We start from the raw sequence: 21,389 nt of genomic DNA, 5'->3' as shown, positions 1-21,389 counted from the left end.
GTGAGTATGCAGGCCATAGAAGAACTGGGCCATTTTCAGCTTCCAGGAATTGTGTACAGATCCTTTCAACATGGGGCCCTGCATTATCATGCTGAAACATGAGATGATGGCGGCGGATGAATGGTACGACAATGGACCTCAGGTTCTCATGACGGTATCTCTGTGCATTGCCATCAATTAAATGCAGTTGTGTTCATTGTCTGTAGTGTATGCCTGACCATATCATAACCCCACAAGCAACATTGTTCACAATGTTGACATCGCCCACACGACACCATACACACTGTCTGTCATCTGCCCGGTACAGTTGAAACCAGGATTCATCCGGGAAGAGCACACATCTCCAGCGTGCCAGTGACCATCGAAGGTTGAGCATTTGCACAATGAAGTCGTTTACGACACCGAATTGCAGTCAGGTCAAGACCCTGTTAAGGATGATGTGAACGCAGATGTGTTTCCTTGAGATGGTTTCTGACAGTTTGTACAGAAATTCTTTGGTTGGGCAAACCAGCTGTCCTTCTCAGATGATCCCGCAGGTGAAGAAGCCGGATATGGAGGTCCTGGTCTGGCATGGCTACATGTAGTCTGCAGTTGTGAGGCCGAATGGACGTACTGCCAAATTCTCTACAACGACGTCTGAGGCGGATTATGGTAGAGAAATGAACATTGCATTCTCTGGCAACAGCTCTGGTCGACATTCATGCTGTCAGCATGCCAATTGTACACAAAACTTGAGAAATATGGGGCATTGCATTGTGTGACAAAACTGCACATTTTGGAGTGGTCTTTTATTGTCCCAAGCACAAGTTGCACCTGTGTAATGATAATGCCGTTTAATCAGCTCCTTGAAATGCCACACTTGTTAGGTAGATGGATTATAGTGGCATAGAAGAACTGCTCACAAAGAAGAATGTAAAGAAATTTGGGTGCAAAATCTGAACGAAATAAGCTTTTTGTGCGAATGGACATTTTTGGGGATCTTTTATTTCAGCTCAGGACCAACACTTTGCATGTTGCGTTTGTATTTTTGTTCAGTGTATTTCGTAACAACAATATCATGGAATAAAAGTGAATAAATTATAAAATTATAGTTACCCAATTTTTTTTTTTTTACACGTGCATATAGGCCTACCTGATATGTGGCTGCTGTGTTAAACAAGGAATGGCTTTGTTACTGGGATTTACCTCCTCGAAACCACTCCCTTTTCCGAGGATAAATAACTGCGATAAACCAGTAAATTATAACACATTATTTATATGTTCAGCATGGCGTGAAATTTAACTGTTAAATGATATGCAATGTCTGGCTTCTGTACGGCTTCTGCATGATTAATCAATGCTCAGGGTGGGGACAGACAGCCCATCTCAGTATGGAGCGCAGTTGACAATGTATGTAGACGTATCTCATCATGGTAACTTTTGTTCTTGTGACAGGTAGGCCTACATTTGCTGCAGTATGGCCTATTCTAGAGTAATATAAAAACAGAATGTGCATCTAATTTACCCATCTCCATCTGGCTTTCGTGGGGGTCACCTTGTTTTTTAATTGTAATAATGATATTTTTAATTGCAGCTGCAGAGTTTTTCCACAGCCTGTCACTCGAATCTCATTGCTTGAAATCACGAGCACTCTCTTGCAGTCTTTCTCTCTCTCCACCAATTCCATTCAAATTGCATCCAAAATAGATAATCCTGTTGACGTTGACCCCAGTCTCAACGTCAACAGTGAAGAGCCGACTCCGTGATGCTGGCATGCTAGGGCAGAGTTGCAAAGAAAAAGCCATATCTCAGACGGTCCAATAAAAAGAAAAGATTAAGATGGGCGCACACACACTGGACAGAGGAACTCTGCCTAGAAGGCCAGCATCCCGGAGTCGCCTCTTCACTGTTGACGTCGAGACTGGTGTTTTGAGGGTACTATTTAATGAAGCTGCCAGTTGAGGACTTGTGAGGCGTCTGTTTCTCAAACTAGACACTCTAATGTACTTGTCCTCTTGCTCAGTTGTGCACCGGGGCCTCCCACTTCTCTTTCTATTCTGGTTAGAGCCAGTTTGCATTGTTCTGTGAAGGGAGTAGTACATAACGTTGTACGGGATCTTCAGTTTCTTGGCAATTCCTCGCATGGAATAGCATTAATTTGTCAGAACAAGAATAGACTGACGAGTTTCAGAAGAAAGTCCTTTGTTTCTAGCCATTTTGAGTCTGTAATCGAACCAACAAATGCTGATGCTCCAGATACTCAACTAGTCTGAAGAAGGCCAGTTGTATTTCTTCTTTAATCAGCACAACAGTTTTCAGCTGTGCTAACATAATTGCAAAATGATTTTCTAATGATCAATTAGCCTTTTAAAATGATATACTTGGATTAGCTAACACAATATGCCATTGGAACACAGGAGTGATGGTTGCTAATAATGGGCCTCTGTACGCCGATGTAGATAACCCATAGAACATCTGCCGTTTCCAGCTACAATAGGCATTTACAACATTAACAATGTCTACACTGTATTTCTGATCAATTTGATGACCTTTTAAATGGGCAAAAATGTCTAAGTGAGCCCAAACCTTTAAAAAGGTAGTGTACAGTGCATTTGAAAAGTATTCAGACCCCTTGACTTTTTCCATATTTTGTTACGTTACAGCCTTATTCTAAAAATATATATATTTTTTTTTTGCCCTCATCAATCTACACACAATACTCCATAATGAAAAAGCAAAACAATTTTCTAAAAATGTTTTATTAGTTGCTAATGTAAAAAAAAAAGTGGACATAAGTATTCAGACCCTTTACTCAGCGCTTTTGACTGTGATTACAGCCTCGAGTCTTCTTGGAGATTACGCTACAAGCTTGCCACACCTATATTTGGGGAGTTTCTCCCATTCTTCTCTGCAGATCCTCTCAAGCTCTGTTAGATAGGATGGGGAGTGTCGCTGCACAGCTATTTTCAGGTCTCGAGATGTTCGTTCGGGTTCAAGTCCGGGTTTTGGATAAGTCACTCAAGGACATTAAGAGACTTGTCCCAAAGCCACTCCTGGGTTGTCTTGGTTGTGTGCTGAGGGTTGTTGTCCTGTTGCATGGTGAACCTTCGCCCCATCTGAGATCCTGAGGTGCCTTTTTTGCAAACTCCAAGCAGGGTGTCAAGTGCCTTTCACTGAGGAGTGGCTTCCATCTGGCCACTCTACCATAAGAGGAGTGCTGCAGAGATTGTTGTCCTTCTGGGAGGTTCTCCCAGCTCTGTCAGAGTGAACATCGGGTTCTTGGTCACCGCCTTGACCAAGGCTTTTCTCCACAGTTTGGCCGGGCGGCCAGCTCTAGGAAGAGTCTTGGTGGTTCCAAACTTCTTCCATTTAAGATTGATGGAGGCCACTGTGTTCTTGGGGACCTTCAATTCTGCAGCCATTTTTTGGTATCCTTCTCCAGATCTGTGCCTTGACACATTCCAGTCTCGGGGGCTCTACGGACAATTCCGTCGACCTCATGGCTTGGTTTTTGCTCTGACATACACTGTCAACTGTGGGACCTTATATAGACAGGTGTGTACCTTTCCAAATCATGTACAATCAATTGAATTTACCGCAGGTGGACTCCAATCAAGTTGTAGAAACTTCTCAAGGATGATCAATGGAAACAGCAAAGGGTGGCCTGCTGGAGGTCATTTTTCAGGGCTCTGGCAGTGCACCTCCTTGCACAAAGGCGGAGGTAGCGGTCCTGCTGCTGGGTTGTTGCCCTCTTACGGCCTCCTCCACGTCTCCTGATGTACTGGCCTGTCTCCTGGTAGCGCCTGCATGCTCTGGACACTACGCTGACAGACACAGCAAACCTTTTTGCCACAGTTTGCATTGATGTGCCATCCTGGATGAACTGCACTACCTGAGCCACTTGTGTGGGTTGTAGACTCCGTCTCATGCTACCACTAGAGTGAGAGCACCGCCAGCATTCAAAAGTGACCAAAACATCAGCCAGGAAGCATAGGAACTGAGAAGTGGTCTGTGGTCACCACCTGCAGAATCACTCCTGTTCTGGGGGGTGTCTTGCAAATTGCCTATAATTTCCACCTTTTGTCTATTCCATTTGCACAACAGCATGTGAAATTTATTGTCAATCAGTGTTGCTTCCTAAGTGGACAGTTTGATTTCACAGAAGTGTGATTGACTTGGAGTTACATTGTGTTGTTTAAGTGTTCCCTTTATTTTTTTGAGCAGTGTACATTCACATGTACACCTCCAATTGACTCAACTTATGTCCATTAGCCTATCAGAAGCTTCTAAAGCAATGACATAATTTTCTGGAATTTTCCAAGCTGTTTAAATGCACGTCATCTTAGTGTATGTAAACGTCTGACCCACTGGAATTGGGATACAGTGAATTATAAGGGAAATAATCTGTCTGTAAACAATTGTTGGAAAAATTACTTGTATCATGCACAAAGTAGATGTCCTAACCAACTTGCCAAAACTATAGTTTGTTAACAAGAAATATGTGGAATGGTTGAAAAACGAGTTTTAATGACTCCAAACGAAGTGTATGTAAACTTCCGACTTCAACTGTAGATGCTTTATAATGCTTTGAAATACCAGGTATCTCGGGAGAAAAGTGATTTATTCTCGGGATGGAACATTTGTAAAATACTGGGGAAATATTCAACCCTAGTATACACTCCAGGGTCCAAAAGGAGAACCCTTTCTTGGTTCCAATTAGAACCCTTTTTGGTTCCCTCCATGGAAAGGGTTCATCAAAGGGTTCTCCTATGGGGTTCTAGATAGCACCTTTTATTCTAAGAGTGTCGGCATGCACTTAGTTGTATTTCACAAAGAGGATCATCATTTTCTTGAGCATGTATAGCCTGACTCTTTCTGCCTGTGTTATTACGGTATGGTATAATAACCAGCGGTTAAGTTTCTCACTGAGCTAAAGCACAGAGAGATCTATCATGGCGACCAACTTTGAGCCCCCAAAATTACAAACACACTAAAGGCAAGGGATTGCTAGTTAGTGTTTCTCCCTCCGGCCATGAGCTCTGTGTCCACGTTTGGAGACAGTGGATCCACGACAACCACCACGTACTAGTGTTTTACTGTGTGTTTACTGAGTCTGTGTGGCTTTTCTTACTACACTGATTTAACAGCCTAATGTTTTTTTTCCATTTTCCAGCCCGGCCCTGACCAGCCCTGCCACTTTGATCTGTGAGAGCGAGGAGAGAGCCCTCAGATAATGGCCTATAGGATAAGCAGTAGAAGTAAGTGCATTAGAATGGATTTACTATCTTCAAGACCCCCATCCCTTGTCTCCATAATGTGGTTCATTAAATGTACTGTAGGTTTTCATCTATATATGTTGATCAATACTGCATTAACATCTCTAAATCACCTAATTTAACAGACAATATACAACTAATAGGAAACAGAGAATTTCCTGTAATGTAAGGAAATTGCTGACTGGGAGACAGTAGGATCTCCCTTGCTACTATGATCACATTATGATCAGCCATGTGTAGTGGCTCATGGTAGAGGAAACAGCTAGAAGTTCCATGAGAATTAATGTTTCCTGTAAGATATGTAACACTTTACCTTGACACCTGTCAGAAGGCACATCCCAGTTAGCACATTTAGTTACTTGAAAGTTGTGGGAACGAAGCCATACGTTTCCTAACCGGTAAAACGGAATGTTTTTTAAACGTTCTGAGAATGGAATTTAATGTTTAGGTTGCTGGGAGATCCTTTTATCATGGTTCCCTGAGTTATCCTGAGAGGTTTTATGGACATTCTGAGAATGGAAATTATAGGTTTTTTAAAAGGTAATTAAAGAATATTCCGAGAACATTCAGTAAATGTTGTGAATATTTTGAACAAACTCTAAAGATTATTTGGATGTTTTTGAATAACTTCCTTAAAAAACGTTCACTGAATGTTTCACTAACACTTTTAATAACACTGCTAGCTTAGTTTGGGTGAAGCACATACAGTTGACGTCGTAGGTTTTCATGCACTTAGGTTGGAGTCATTAAAACTCGTTTTTCAACCACTCCACAAATTTCTTATTAACAAACTATAGTTTTGGCAAGTCGGTTAGGACATCTACTAATTTTTCCAACAATTGTTTTACAGGGAGATTATTTCACTGTATCACAATTCCAGTGGGTCAGAAGTTTACATACACTAAGTTGACTGAGCCTTTAAACAGCTAGGAAAATTCAAGAAAATTACGTCTTGGCTTTAGAAGCTTCTGATTGACATTATTTGAGTCAATTGGAGGTGTACCTGTGGATGTATTTCAAGGACTACCTTCAAACTAAGTGCCTCTTTGCTTGACATCATGGGAAGATCAAAAGAAATCAGCCAAGACCTCAGAAAGAAAATTGTAGACCTCCACAAGTCTGGTTCATCCTTGGGAGCAATTTCCAAATGGCTGAAGGTACCACGTTCATCTGTACAAACAATAGTACGCAAGTATGAACACCATGGGACCACGATGCCGTCATACCTCTCAGGAAGGAGACACATTCTGTCTCCTAGAGATGAACGTACTTTAGTGCGAAAAGTGCAAATCAATCCCAGAAGAACAGCAAAGGACCTTGTGAAGATGCTGGAGATAACAGGTGCAAAGGTATCTATATCCACAGTAAAACGAGTCCTATATCGACATAACCTGAAAGGCCACTCAGCAAGGAAGAAGCCGCTGCTCCAAAACTGGCATAAAAAAAAGCCAGACTACGGTTTGCAACTGCACATTTCCAAAAAGATCGTACTTTTTGGAGAAATGTCTTCTGGTCTGATGAAACAAAAAATGAACTTTTTGGCCATAATGACCATCGTTATGTTTGGAGGAAAAAGGGGGAGGCTTGCAATCCAAAGAACACCATCCCAACCGTGAAGCACGGGGGTGGCAGCATCATGTTGTGGGGGTGCTTTGCTGCAGGAGGGACTGGTACACTTCACAACATTGTGGAGAGAGCATGCCATGTTTTTTTTAGCTTACACAAGCTGTGTCATTTTCAAACATTCAAACAAACCCCATTTCAAAGGAAACAAGCACTCAATTAGTGGGCTCGGCCAACACACCTGAACACACTTAACAAAATAGCGGATAGAAAGAGTTTTGTTGACACTGAATGCACAAAACATTAGGAACACCTTCCTAATATTGAGTTGCACACCCTTTTGCCCTCCGAACAGCCTCAATGCGTTAGGGTATTGACTCTACAAGGTGTCCCACAGTTGTCAAGTTGGCTGGTAGTGGATCTCTACTCCGAATAGTTACTTTCATCTCATCCCACAGATACTCAATTGGATTGAGAGCTGGTGGCTGGGCAGGCCACTGCAGTAAGCTGAATTCGCCGTCATGATTGTGGAACCATTCTTGGACAGTCCTAGCCTTTTGGCATGGGGCATTATCCTATTGAAATAGTCAATTCACAGATAGATGCACTGCTACCATGAAGGGATGCACCTAATTGGCAATGATGTTCAGATATCCTGTTGCATTCAAGTGTTGCTCACCTTTTATCAATGGCCCCATGTGTGCGATCAAAACACACCACACACCCCACACCTGCAATGTTGACACGCATCATGATGGATGCATGTACTCGTGGTTTTCTCCATACCCTAGTCCTCCCATCAGCTTTAAACAGCAGGAACCGGGATTCATCAGACCAGGCAATATTTTTCCAATTCTCCAGTGTCCAGTGTTTTTGTTCCTTAGCCCACTGCAACCACCGTTTCTTGTTTATTGCTGAAAGAAGTGGAACTCTGTAAGGTCGTCGGCTGCCACACCCCATTCGTGTCAAGGTACAACGAGTTGTGCATCATTTTATGTGTCTTTGGGAACTAATGGTGTACTGAGCTGTCAGTTGACTAACTGTAGCCCGTCTGTTGCTTTGCACAATTCGTGTCAGCCTCCTTTGTCCTCTTTTATCAATGACCCATTTTACTATTGCAACAACACATCATCAGTAGGGTAAAACTAACCTGTCTCACGATGGTCTAAACCCAGCTCACGTTCCCTATTAGTCTGCCATTGGCTGGATGTCCTTTGGGTGGTGGACCATTCTTGATACACAAGGGAAACTGTTCAGCGTGAAAAACCCAGCTGCGTCGCAGTTCTTGACACACTCAAACCGGTTTGCCTGGCACCTACTACCATACTCTGTTCAACGGCATCTACACTGGTTGAAGTGGATTTATCAATCAGGGGTCATAGCGTTCACCTGGTCAGTCTATGTCATGGAAAGAGCAAAACATGACATGTTCCTGATGTTTTTAAATAACATTCTTAGAATGTTAAGGAAACATTAGTAATGTTTTCTTGTGGTTTTTATGGAAAGTTTTCTTAATGTTCTGAGAACATGACTTTAAAATAGAACCATGAAGAAACCTGCAGAAAACATTACGCTGAAGTACTGAAATTCCCACAGAAGAACATGTTTTAAAAAGTTTTATTTTACCCACTTTTTCAATTACGATCTTGTCTCATCGCTGCAACTCCCCAACGGGCTCGGGAGAGGCGAAGGTCAAGTCATGCGTCCTCCGAAACATGACCCGCCCTTAAACCACGCTCCTTAACACCCGCCAGCTGCACCAATGTGTCGGCGGAAACAGTTCAACTGACAACTGTAGTCAGCTTGCAGTTGCCCAGGCCCGCCACAAGGAGTCGCTAGAGCGTGATGAGCCAAGTAAAGGGCCAAACCCTCCCCTAACCTGGACAACTCTGGAACAATTGTGCGCCGCCCTATGGGACTCCCGGTCACAGCCATTTGTGACCCATCTGGAATCGAATCCGGTGTAATGATCGTCTAAGGGAGGAGACCAAAACGCAGCATGGTAAGTGTTCATGCCTTTTAATGAAAAGTGAACACTATGACAAAAATAACAAAGTGATAAACGAAAATCGAACAACAAGAAACAGTTCTGTCTGGTACAGACACAAAGACAGAAAAAAACTACCCACAAAACACAGGTGGGATGAGGCTACCTAAGTATGGTTCACAATCAGAGACAACAATAGACAGCTGCCTCTGATTGAGAACCACACCCGGCCAAACACACAGAAATAGAAAACATAGAACACAAAACATAGAATGCCCACCCCAACTCACGCCCTGACCAAACCAAATCAGAGACATAAAACGGATCTCTAACGTCAGGGCGTGACACCCGGGTCTGTCGTGACGCCTTAGACCGCTGTACCACTCGGGAAGCCACCGAGAAAGTGGTTTAACGTTCTCTGAATTATTTGAGAACATTTCCAATGTCAAAATAGTTGGAGAACGTTCATAGAACATTACCAACATTTTAATGAAATGTTACCATTTTTTTACTTTTAGGAAACGTGCTGTTAAAGTAATGAAATACCAAGAAAATTAGTTTTTTTTTGTCAAGTTCATTAAATGTGCTGAGAATGTTCCAAGCCAAGCAACTATCCTGCATTATTCCCAGAAAGTTGTGGTGGGGTTGTATGCAAAATAACCATAAGACAACCACGCTCTCACCAAGCTCTAAGAAACATATTGTTCTCAGAACATTATGTGCTAGCTGGGATTATACAAGAAGCTACTCTCCTCTGTTTTTTGTGTGTGTGTGTGTGTTATTATATATGTTTGTGTTATTTCTGTTTGTTCGATGTTTGTGTGTGAGGTGTGTGCTGCTCAGTATTTGTGTGGTATTTATGCGCCCTTGGTGCTTGTGTGCCTGTACGTGTGTGGTACTCTGTGTTTGTGTTGTATATTTGTGTGCCTGCTGTTTGTATTCTGGGTCTTTGTGTGCCCCCGCATGTCTGTATGTACTCATATGTGTGTGTATTTGTCATGGGCGTAGCCTGGTGCCTGGCAGCAGTGTGATGTGGGAGGCTGTGAGACAGCTCCAGTTCCCCCGTAAGGCAGCGCTGTCAGCAGCGGAGAGCACCTCCTGTCATCCTTGCCATCTGAAAATCGGGCTGTAAGATGAAGCAAGAGACAGGTATATGTCGTGGGGCCTCTCTCTTCTCTGAGCCAAGGGGAACAAGGGAAGGAGGGATGGAGTGTGTGTGTGGGTATTTATGTGTGTGATGCTAGTAAAATATTAATACATGAGTGGGGTTTGAAGAGGTCCACTTGACACTTCCGTACTCTAGCGTCATCTCTTACTATTCATTACAACACTCTAATGTAGCTTACTGTACTCTTGACATGTATAGTAGCTGTTGGTTGCCTAATTGTTACATCAAGTGTATACTGATAATCTAGACAGTATAACGTTGGTTCGGTTGCCTACAGTTTGTTGCATGTAGTTACTGTATGCTGTCATGACTATAATCATAGCTGTGATGTGTGACGTAAGAGATGGAAAGTTGTACCACATACAATTCAGTGTACATGGAGTATTCTGTTTAAGGGTGCTTCACCTTCATGATCACAATGCTACTGTTATCTCCCCCCCCCCCCCCCCCCCCCCCCCCCCAGGAAGAAAAACTGACGCCTAAAACATCATGACAAAGTTATGGAGGCAAATTGCACCATTAAATCCAAATTAGATTCCACTCTCCAAATGGGGCTGAAGGTCTCAGAACACTTAATCAATTTATATCAGATTAGCTGTGGAATGTTCTCAAATGTCAATAATAGAAATGCTACTATTCTGACAGCAGGGCTCTTTAAATCCGAGCTACTTGCAGTGAAACAGCATTGGTTTCTGCCATGCTCTGCATAATTCAGCCATGCTGTTCAGCCTCATAGAGCAATAAAACTATTAGCCTCAGTGGAAAAAGTCAACAGGAGAGAGTACGTTTTTAGAAAACCCCACTTCATCCCCTTCTTCTTTCTGCAGTAGCGTCTCTGTAGCTGACCATGAGGACAAGGCCCTATCTCCACATTCTGCAGAAATATCGATATGGATTTAGGAGTCTCCCTGAAGCAAGGTCCGCAGCTAATTAAATCTGTAATCACAGTGTGGGGTGGTCTGCATGTTGAAATGACGGCCAGTGGAGTTTTATTTAACAAAGAAAAGATAATTGGGTTCAGGGCCTTTCGTTCGTTCTCCTCATAAAACACGAAGGTTCCTGCTTCCCATCAGGCTGCTGATATCGTTGCTCAGGTAGAGCACTACTTCCCTTGAGGAACAAGACACCACTGCCAAGGGTACACCAGAGAAGCACTAAGTCAGTAGTGGGATGGAGAAGGTAATGGGCTTCAGGGGAGCTCCAGACAGAACTGGAATTCTAAAGGAGGATGGAGGGAGATACTCTCTCTAGGACTGCATGTACTCCTTTTAGGGCTGCACGATCAAATTCAGGATATTGACATGTGAAATATCCATATTGCAAGAGGCTGCCATTTTCTCCTTTCTTTGATACAAGAAAAACTAGACTACGGTACCTCCTCCAATGAGGTACCTTCTCCAATGAGATGCGCTAGACTCCGTTCACTCACTCCCTGCATGCATAAGAGGGTGCTGACCAATCACAAACGGGCTCTCTCACTCTGCGTGGCATGCACATGCTGGCCAATCACAATTGTCCTGGTGAGGGAAAAAATGCAGTGTTGGAAACATGAGTGTTGCTAGTGCTAACGGGAATGTCGATTTGCTGCCAAAGAAGGGCGCACCTCCGTCGTATGGCAATATTTCAGCTACAGGCAAACTGATGTCAACCAAATGTGCATAAAGTACCTCGGAGTTGTGGCGACAACAAGAGGCAACACGACACATTTGTTCAATCATTTGAAGAAGTACCATCCCCTACTTTACGATTGCACGGTGAAACAAGTGCCAAACAGCAGCAAAGACACTCGGCCATAGCCAGCCACCTACGTTAGCAGGTATTGATTGCCGATGCATTTTCAAGTGTAACGCCCTACTAAAACCTCCGCAGAAACAGAGAATTCACTGAGGCTATGGCCTATCTATCGCATAGCCAAAGACATGATTCATATTTACACTGTCAGCAAAGGCGGCGTCAAGAAGATAATAAACAAGCTGGACAGGAGAAAAAGATTCACCCATATTTTTCCCAAGTCACCATCCCAACCCAGTATAACAAAATTAAGGGAAGAAGCTGAAACAGAGCTTACACATGTTGATTTATGTGACTACAACATACCTTTTGTCTAGCAGAACAACCGACAGTCAAACATTCGTTTGACAGTACACTTTATTGATGAGGAGTTTCAACTGAATGGTCGGTGCTTGCAGACATAGGCTAAAAACATCACTCTGAGGTTGAGAGAAGCTTTAGCCGCCTGGGGCCTACATGAGGAGCAGCAAGTGTGCATAACGGTAACGGCACAAACGTGCTAAAGGCCATCATATTGAATTACTGGACCAGCCTCCAATGTTTTGGAAACAAGCTACACTTTGCAATCTGTAGCTTACGTGTTACATGTTAAGGCACTTTGAATTATAATAATCATTGAGCCTACTTATACATAATTAAACCTACATTATGGCTGGCGAAATAAATACAACTTCAATAAATCAATAAAACGTATATTATTAAGAACTCATAATGGTAAAATAGGAATTTGTAATGTAATTAAATAATTCGTGCTGCGCTTATAGCACACTGTATTTTGATGATCATGTGAAAAATGAATGTTTTTTAATATGTAGGTGGAATAATATTATCATAAGTATAACAATGGGGGAAAATATTTGTTTAATTTGGTTTTGTATCCAGTTAGCACAGTATGTATTCATTCCTACGATCTCATTTTAGAAGTGACGTTCTCTACCCTGCCAATTGTTTTAACCATGTCTGATGGAAAAGTTTTCACCCAAGTGTTTGAAAATGACAATTCATATTCGCAAAATCATCCCCCCAGAAATCGCATTTAGATATTTTTTGCAAATCGTGCACCCCTAGCTCCTTTCATCTTTGATATCTCGAGTCTTGCTCGGTCTAACAAGGTGCTCCACATTATAGTTCTGCCAGCCACTCTCATATGACCCAGGTACTCACATGCTCACACGCTCACACGTCCCGCTTTGCCCTTCACATACACACTACCTTGGACCCACCCAAACTCTATAATTATAATTAGTATATTCCAATTTTAAGCACTCATGCATGCTAGTTGGACTGGCAGCCATATTGGGTGAGCCATTCGGAATATTTGATTGGTGACACCATAAAGATGTGTACAAAGGTGTACTATCTCAGACACAACTTACCATAGGGTTCTTTACTTGTTCATGGTTCTTCGAGCCATAAAGGAACAGTACAAAACTATCTCAAGACGTCATCAAGATAAGGTCCTTATTTGTTATTTTCCATTGGGGTCACATGACAAGAAGAGAGCCTTCATTCTGAAAATGCTATGTTCATCTGTGATCTCTAAGGTTGTGCCATCCTCCTCTTGTTCCATCCATGTCATTATCTGTCTTACTCACGTTTGGGCCTGTTCCCAGGGCACAACATTTAAAGGGTTCTGACTGGGAGGGAGAGAGGAAAGGCAGGCCAATCACAGTATGTCGGGGTTATCCATGCCCTGTAGCAATCGCCATAGTGACCTGATTTCTTCCTGTTATGTTCCACATTTCCTGGGCCATTCACTCCGATTCTCCAATCCACCTGATCTTGACCACTGCCCTTTTTGTTAGGAAAAAAATATATATTACAGAAATCTGGAACGCTCATGAGAAATCTAAGAATGAAATTCGGCTCCCTGATCTTATTTTGTATTTTACTCATAATCCATTTTATATTAATTATAATTATCAGGTCATTTGAGATATGCTTTTTTGAATTACATTGATAATGATATTGCTTGTTGTTTCCAACATCAGCAGAGTGTTTTTGGAGAGCCGTCCTGCTCGCTTCTCCTCGGTCACATTTATTACTCAGATTTGAGTTAAGGTCTTTTGATTCATTGTCCAGTCACGTTTGTCCGTGTCTTTCATTTCAGCATCTGGGTTTAATTGGTGCGATGTTGTAAAGCCACAGCTGCGCTGCCTGTTAGGACAATAAATTACCCCAATTAGGAGAGAACCAAAGGCTCAGCTGTCTGACCGATGCTGTAGCCACTCTCCTCTCACACCCATAGGTAGGGCCTTAGTCCCTATGCGCCCTGGTCAAAAGTAGTGCACTATGAAGGGAATATGGTACCATTTGGTACACAGACAGGGAAGGACGTGCTAGAATGAGAATCCATCGACACGGAGCTTATCCCAAACACCTGTGTCCCACTTTGGCCTGCATTTCAACCGCCACCTGCATCATCGGCATCATCTGCATAATCTGCGTCACAAGTTATCTGACCTAAATAACTTGTGTGTATACTGATATGTAAACTCAACAAAAAAAGAAATGTCCTCTCACTGTCAACTGCGTTTATTTTCAGCAACCTTAACATGTGTAAATATTTGTATGAACATAACAAGATTCAACAACTGAGACATAAACTGAACAAGTTCCACAGACATGTGACTAACAAAAATGGAATGTGTCCCTGAACAAAGGGGAGATCAAAATCAAAAGTAATAGTCAGTATCTGGTGTGGCCACCAGCTGCATTAAGTACTGCAGTGCATCTCCTCATCATGGACTGCACCAGATTTGCCAGTTCTTGCTGTGAGATGTTACCTCACTCTTCCACCAAGGCACCTGCAAGTTCCCGGACATTTCTTGGTGAATGGCCCTAGCCGTCACCCTCCGATCCAACAGGTCCCAGACGTGCTCAATGGGATTGAGATTCAGGCTCTTCGCTGGCCATGGCAGAACACTGACATTCCTGTCTTGCAGGAAATCATGCACAGAACGAGCAGTATGGCTGGTGGCATTGTCATGCTGGAGGGTCATGTCAGGATGAGCCTGCAGGAAGGGTACCACATGAGGGAGGAGGATGTCTTCCCTGTAACGCACAGCGTTGAGATTGCCTGCAATGACAACAAGCTCAGTCCGATGATGCTGTGACACACCGCCCCAGACCATGACGGACCCTCCACCACCAAATCGATCCCGCTTCAGAGTGCAGGCCTCGATGTAACGCTCATTCCTTCAACGATAAACGCGAATCCGACCATCACCGCTGGTGAGACAAAACCGCGACTCGTCAGTGAAGAGCACTTTTTGCCAGTCCAGTCCAGCGACGGTGGGTTTGTGCTCATAGGCAACGTTGTTGCCGGTGATGTCTGGTGAGGACCTGCTTTACAACAGGCCTACAAGCCCTCAGTCCAGCCTCTCTCAGCCTATTGTGGACAGTCTGAGCACTGATGGGGGGATTGTGCGTTCCTGCTGTAACTCAGGCAGTTGTTGTTGCCATCCTGTATCTGTCCTGCATGTGTGATGTTCGGATGTACTGATCCTGTGCAGGTGTTGTTACACGTGGTCTGCGACTGCGAGGACGATCAGCTGTCCGTCCTGTCTCGCTGTAGAGCTATCTTAGGCGTCTCACAGTACGGACATTGACATTTATTGCCCTGGCCACAACTGCAGTCCTCATGCCTCCATGCAGCATGCCCAAGGCAAGTTCACGCAGATGATCAGGGACCCTGGGCACCTTTCTTTTGGTGTTTTTCAGAGTCAGTAGAAAGGCCTCTTTAATGTACTAAGTTTTCAGAACTGTGTATAATTGCCTACCGTCTGTAAGCTGTCAGTGTCTTAACGACCGTTCCACAGGTGCATGTTCATTAATTGTTTATGGTTCATGTGTTTAAACCCTTTACAATGAAGATCTGTGAAGTTATTTTTAGATTTTTATGAATTATCTTTGAAAACATCCCTTTCCTGAAAAAGGGACGTTTCTTTTTTGCTTAGTTTATATATGCATGTAACTGATAGATGTTACTGAATGTAGGCTTAAAAGGTACAGCGGTTCTTCAATTAAATGTTTTGAGCTTATGCCGCGACACATTTGTGGTAGATGGTGGTAAATTGCGTTATTCCGTCATTGCTCCACGCTATCGTTAGAGGGAGTTAGACGATTGATTATGCTTTAGGTATTGCTTTTGGTTTCTCTCCCTCTTAAAAAATGTAATAAACTATTCTAATGTAACAAACTGGCTTTATTCAGCACAGTGTGATATCCCCTCTATATAAAGTGAGTTTCTGAAACATGGATTTCTTCTTTGCTGATGTGAAGAAGAAAATGAATGACAAAGAGTCCAGTGAGAATATGTTTTGGAAAAGGGTTGCCCATATTTTCAGGACCTGAGCTATTTAATTTATTTGTTTTATTTATGAAATTGACTATTTTATTTAGGCAATTACATTGATTTAGTAGGTTATTTTGCAGCATAAAGCTATATTTGTCAGCATAAAACTGAGTGACTCGCTCATTTGTGGCTTTGGATCAAAATAAAAAAGGACCAACATTAATTCAGATAGTCTTTAATAAAGAAATGCTTTGACCAAGTTAATCTGCTCATGTGTGTGTTCAATTAGTTGTGCCATTGTGGTTACAATGAAGATTGTAAACAAAATAAATCAAATACATAATCAGGTTCGTGTTGCAAGGTGTCATTTTTCCTTTGTTTTTTAAACATGACGAAACATACAAATGACAACATCACACAAACATCAACTACATCACACCTGCTCAGACCCATATGCTCACACCCCCATCTCCAGGTCCTGCATCTCTCTCCACCAACTTCACAGTTTTGTTTCTCTCTGTCACTCACACACTTTCACAGTAAAGCATTTTACCTTTCCATTATGTTAACGACGGAGGATTGGTTGATTTCCAGTTTTTAAGTATTTGTTTTTTCAAGAGGATTGATGAGAAAAGTATCGTTCAACCCATTGGGTATCTCACAGCACCCTTGTATGCCATGTCTTGAAATATGCAGACAGACAGATTAAAAGTATATTTCCATTGTAATTCTTCTGACAGCCAAATTTCTAACTCTGCCCATAAACTTTGGACTTTATAACAAACATTCCCAGAATGCATGGATTATTATAACGTAATGAAAAATGAACCTGGTAATCTAATTTAATTTACTGTGGGGCTGCAGGTAGCCTAGTGGTTAGAGCGTTGGGCTAGTAACCGAAAGGTTGCTAGATTGAATCCCTGAGCTGACAAGGTAAAAAGCTGTCGTTCTGCCCACGAACAAGGCAGTTAACACACTATTTACTATTCCTAGACCGTCATTGTAAATAAGAATTTGTTCTTAACAGGGTGAACAGGCAGTGGCTCGGGTGGTTGTTGTCCTTTGATGATTTTTTTAGCCTTCCTGTGACATCAGGTGGTGTAGGTGTCCTGGAGGGTAGGTAGTTTGCCCCCGGTGATGCGTTGTGCAGACCTCACAGACCCTCTGGAGAGCCTTACGGTTGTGGGCGGAGCAGTTTCCGTACCAGGCGGTGATGCAGCCCAACAGAATGCTCTCGATTGTGCATCTGTAAAAGTTTGTGTTTTTGGTGACAAGCCAGATTTCTTCAGCCTCCTGAGGTTGAAGAGGCGCTGTTTCGCCTTCTTCACCATGCTGTCTGTGTGGGTGGACCATTTCAGTTTGTCCGTGATATGTACGCCGAGGAACTTTCCACCTTCTCCACTACTGTCCCGTCGATGTGGATAGGGGGGGGGGTGCTCCCTCTGCTCTTTCCTGAAGTCCACAATCATCTCCTTTGTTTTGTTGACGTTGAGTGTGAGGTTATTTTCCTGACACCACACTCCGAGGGCCCTCACCTCCTCCCTGTAGACCGTCTCGTCATTGTTGGTAATCACGCCTACCACTGAAGTGTCGTCTGCAAACTTGATGATTGAGTTGGAGGCGTGCATGGCCACGCAGTCATGGGTGAACAGGGAGTACAGGAGAGGGCTGAGAACGCGCCCTTGTGGGGCCCCAGTGTTGAGGATCAGCGGGGTGGAGATGTTGTTTCCTAACATCACCACCTGGGGGCGTCCCGTCAGAAAGTCCAGGACCCAGTTGCACAGGGCGGGGTAGAAACACTAGGGTCTCGAGTTTAATGACGAGTTTGGAGGGTACTATGGTGTTAGGGCAGTGTGCAGTGTTGTTGTGATTGCATCGTCTGTGGACCTATTGGGGCAAATTGGAGTCGGTCTAGGGTCTCTTTCCCCCCTTGATTTTGCATAACCACTGCACTACAATGTCCTTCATGTTCATGATGTTCATGAACAAAAATTTGAATAGGTCACTTTAAATTTGGCAACCCCAATGCTGGTGCTTGACACAATTGCTTCTTTAGCTCGACAAACGCTTCCTCACACTCTTGACTCCGTTTTATTTGTTCATGGGGACCCTTCCCACCTTTTGTCAATTCCCTTCCCACCTTTTGTCAAGTGGCTCAGCAATTTCAGAAAACAACATAATAAAATGTCTCACAAATGTTAAAACACCTAGGATTTTACTGAGTGTGCGAATATTGTTTGGTCTTGCCAAAAAAAGCATTGTTTCTACTCGATCACGTGTAATGTGCCTTTTGAAATCAAAACCTCCAAATATGTTACCTCTTGTTTCGCTAGTTGTGCTTTCTCATATGATGCTTTGTGACCCTGCTCTGCCAAATAGTTTACTAATGTGGTGAGGTCTCGCATATGAGTTTCTTCGTCTTTTGACGCCAATAACAAATCATCTATATACTTTACCAACACAGAACCCTCAAATGTACACCCTTTTAGCGATTGTTTCAATGCGGCGTGATACAACGTTGGACTATTTGTAAATCTCATTGGTGCCCTCGCCCACGTTTACTGCTCCCCCTGGCAACAAAACTCAAACCAGTGTCGTGACTCCTCAGCCACCGGCACTGACCAAAATCCTAACCCTAACCCTTCAATCACGCTATAAAGATGAACTTTAGCGATACAGGTTGAATCCAGCCCTAAGTCACCTCAGTCAACATCTTCCTCCGCACTGGGACCACGTTCTGCGACATGAGGGATGATATTAATTATTGCATTGGCATGGCTTTCCCTTGGTATGTAACTTTACTTCTCACATCCGCTCCAGCAGTAATATTCCAGAACAGAGAAGCTAGAGAAGATGGTGTTCGCCATTTTTAAACTAATCCTTGTTATGTTGATGACAGTGGATGCATGTATGGCCAAGCGTCCAAGTACAGTGTTACTGTATAAGTTTGTTTCTATGACAACATTGCTCTCTATCACAGGAGCATGCAACCACGGGGCCCAGGGCTTGTTGCCCATATGTATTCTGTGTTTATCATTGGGCTTGCCCTACCTCCAGCTGGTCTTTTGCTGAAGGGGATTCCCAGTGAGGTGGACCTCTATGAGAACTGGACAACCCTCCAGGCTCTCACACAGGTTCTGCAGCTCTACAACACACAGACAGGCAGAGCAACACAGGCCTGAGCTTCAGGTTTTACAACACACAGAGGTAGTGCAGCCTCCTGGGCTTTAAGCAGAGCAGTGCCCTACACTTATGGTTTTCACTGCCTATATCTCACTATCACTGGTATCTGATCTTGTTGTGGAGACTGTATCTTTATCTACTGCCTGGATCCCCTGACATTTACTGGATGGAGGTAGAGTAGAGTACCAGATACCGGCTAGTGACAGTGCCTAGTGATGACTGTTTAGCAGTCTGATGGCCTTTAGATAGAAGCTGTTTAACAGTCTCTCAGCCGCAGCTTTGAAGCACTTGTAAAGTTGCCATACCAGGCGGTGATACATTCCGACAGAATGCTCTTGATGGTGTATCTGAGGGTTTTAGTGGCCAACACAAATATATTCAGCCTCCTGAGGTTGAAAAGGCGCTTCACCACGCTGTCGGTGTGGAGGGACCATTTCATGTCCCCAGTGATGTGCACGTCGAGGAACTTGAAGCTTTTGACCCTCTTCAGTGCGGCCCCATCTATGTGGATGGGGGTGTGCTCGTAGTCCATGATCAGCGTGGCAGAGGTGTTGTTGCCTACCTTGTCCAGGTGGGATAGGGCAATATTCAGTGCAATGGTGATTGCGTTGTCTGTGAATCTGTCATATCACCTCCAGGTAAAGTGGAGATGATATGATCTTTAACTAGCCTGTCAAAGGACTTCACAATGACAGGAGTGCTACAAGGCGATGTGTTTAGTTTTAACTGGGAACAAGGCATCGGTGTCCAGATCATGGCGGACTTTCCCTTTATAATCCGTAATTGTCTGGAGTCTCTGCCACACGTCTCATGTCTGACCCGTTGAACTGTGACTCAACTTTGTCCCTCTTCTGTCATTTTGCGTCTCTGATTTCCTTACAGAGGTCATAGCTGGTCTGTTTGTACACGTTCATGTTCCCAGTCACCTTGCCATGGTTAAATGTGTTTGTTTGCGTTTCAGTTTTGCACAAATCTGCCATCTATCCACGTTTTTTGGTTTGGATCTAGTTCTAATCTTCCCGATGAACCTAGTCGCCGAGTCAGTGTATACGTCGATACTATTGTCAGAGGCAACCTGTCTGCGAGATGGACAGAGAACCCCGCTGGCTAAATGGACGGGGACAATATATCCGGAGGGAGACATGATTCCGTAAAACAGTATGTTACAGTCCCTGATGTCTCTCTGGAAGGAGATCCTCGCCCTGAGCTCATCTACTTTATTATTCAGGGACTGAACGTTAGCGAGTAATATACTCAGAAGCGGTGGATGATACGCCCGCCGCCTCAGTCTGACTAGGACCCCACTTCTTCTTCCTCTTCTTCATTTTGCTGCAGACCCTGGGATGAATGCCTCAGTAAGTACAAACAAAGGATCCAGTTCAGGGAAGTCGAATATATTGTCGAAATGCTGGCGAATGACTGCCAATCTAATATCCAAAAGTTATTTTCGGCTGTAGGTAATAATATAAGACATTCTAAGCAAATAATGTAATAAATGACTAAGTAAATGAGAAATACTGCAAAGTTGGCTAAGAGTTAGAAACAGGCCGACCGTGTATGTCGGCGCCATCTTGTGTGTATGTTTGTGTGTGCATGCCTGTGTGTGCGTGTACGTGCATGCAAGTGTGTGTGTGTGTATTTCTCTGTGTGTGTGCATGTGTGTATCATTGGTGGGGGGGGGGGGGGGTGTATATGTGTCTCTTTGTGTGTAAGAAGCAGAGAGAGCGAGAAGCTTAGTTAGCTGTCTGCTTGGCGCTCCACTGCCCTTGTGATGCATGTTTATGACCCATCATGGTGAGCCAATTACAGTGCCTCTGTGTGGGAGAACCACACCATCCCATCTCGACCATCAGTGTCTCTGCACAGCCTCAGAGAGCGACAGTCAGCGACAGTTAGACTAGATAGAGAGCCTGAGGGAGACAAGTGACAGTTAGACTAGAGAGAGAGCGCGAGAGAGAGACAAGTGACAGTTAGACGAGAGAGAGCGAGTTCCTGGACACTGTAGCCAGCTTTTTTTCTCCTATGGGAAACTCTGGAAAGGAGAGTAATCTTCAAATGTAAGTCAGAGTACTAGGCAGGAGGCACAGGAGTTGGAAGCCGGGGGTGTTGGGGCTTTATTGTTCGCTTTACTGTACATTACAGTAA

General features: G+C 43.6%; 1 protein-coding gene across 2 annotated transcripts in view; it reads left to right on the top strand.

Annotated features, from left to right (window-relative positions):
• The window catches only part of LOC129866710 (alpha-1,3-mannosyl-glycoprotein 4-beta-N-acetylglucosaminyltransferase C-like), a 215,563-nt gene that overhangs the window by 94,802 nt on the left and 99,372 nt on the right, over window positions 1–21,389 (top strand). For both annotated transcript variants that reach the window (XM_055939540.1, XM_055939541.1), the window contains one exon: window positions 5,153–5,237. The gene's annotated coding sequence lies outside the window, so the exon portion shown is untranslated. The remainder of the gene's footprint in view (window positions 1–5,152; window positions 5,238–21,389) is intronic.

This window comes from Salvelinus fontinalis, chromosome 12, assembly GCF_029448725.1.
Source record: "Salvelinus fontinalis isolate EN_2023a chromosome 12, ASM2944872v1, whole genome shotgun sequence".
NCBI classification, from domain to species: domain Eukaryota; kingdom Metazoa; phylum Chordata; class Actinopteri; order Salmoniformes; family Salmonidae; genus Salvelinus; species Salvelinus fontinalis.
The sequence above is the reverse complement of the archived record's forward strand: the minus strand, read 5'-3'. Positions and strand labels throughout refer to the sequence as shown.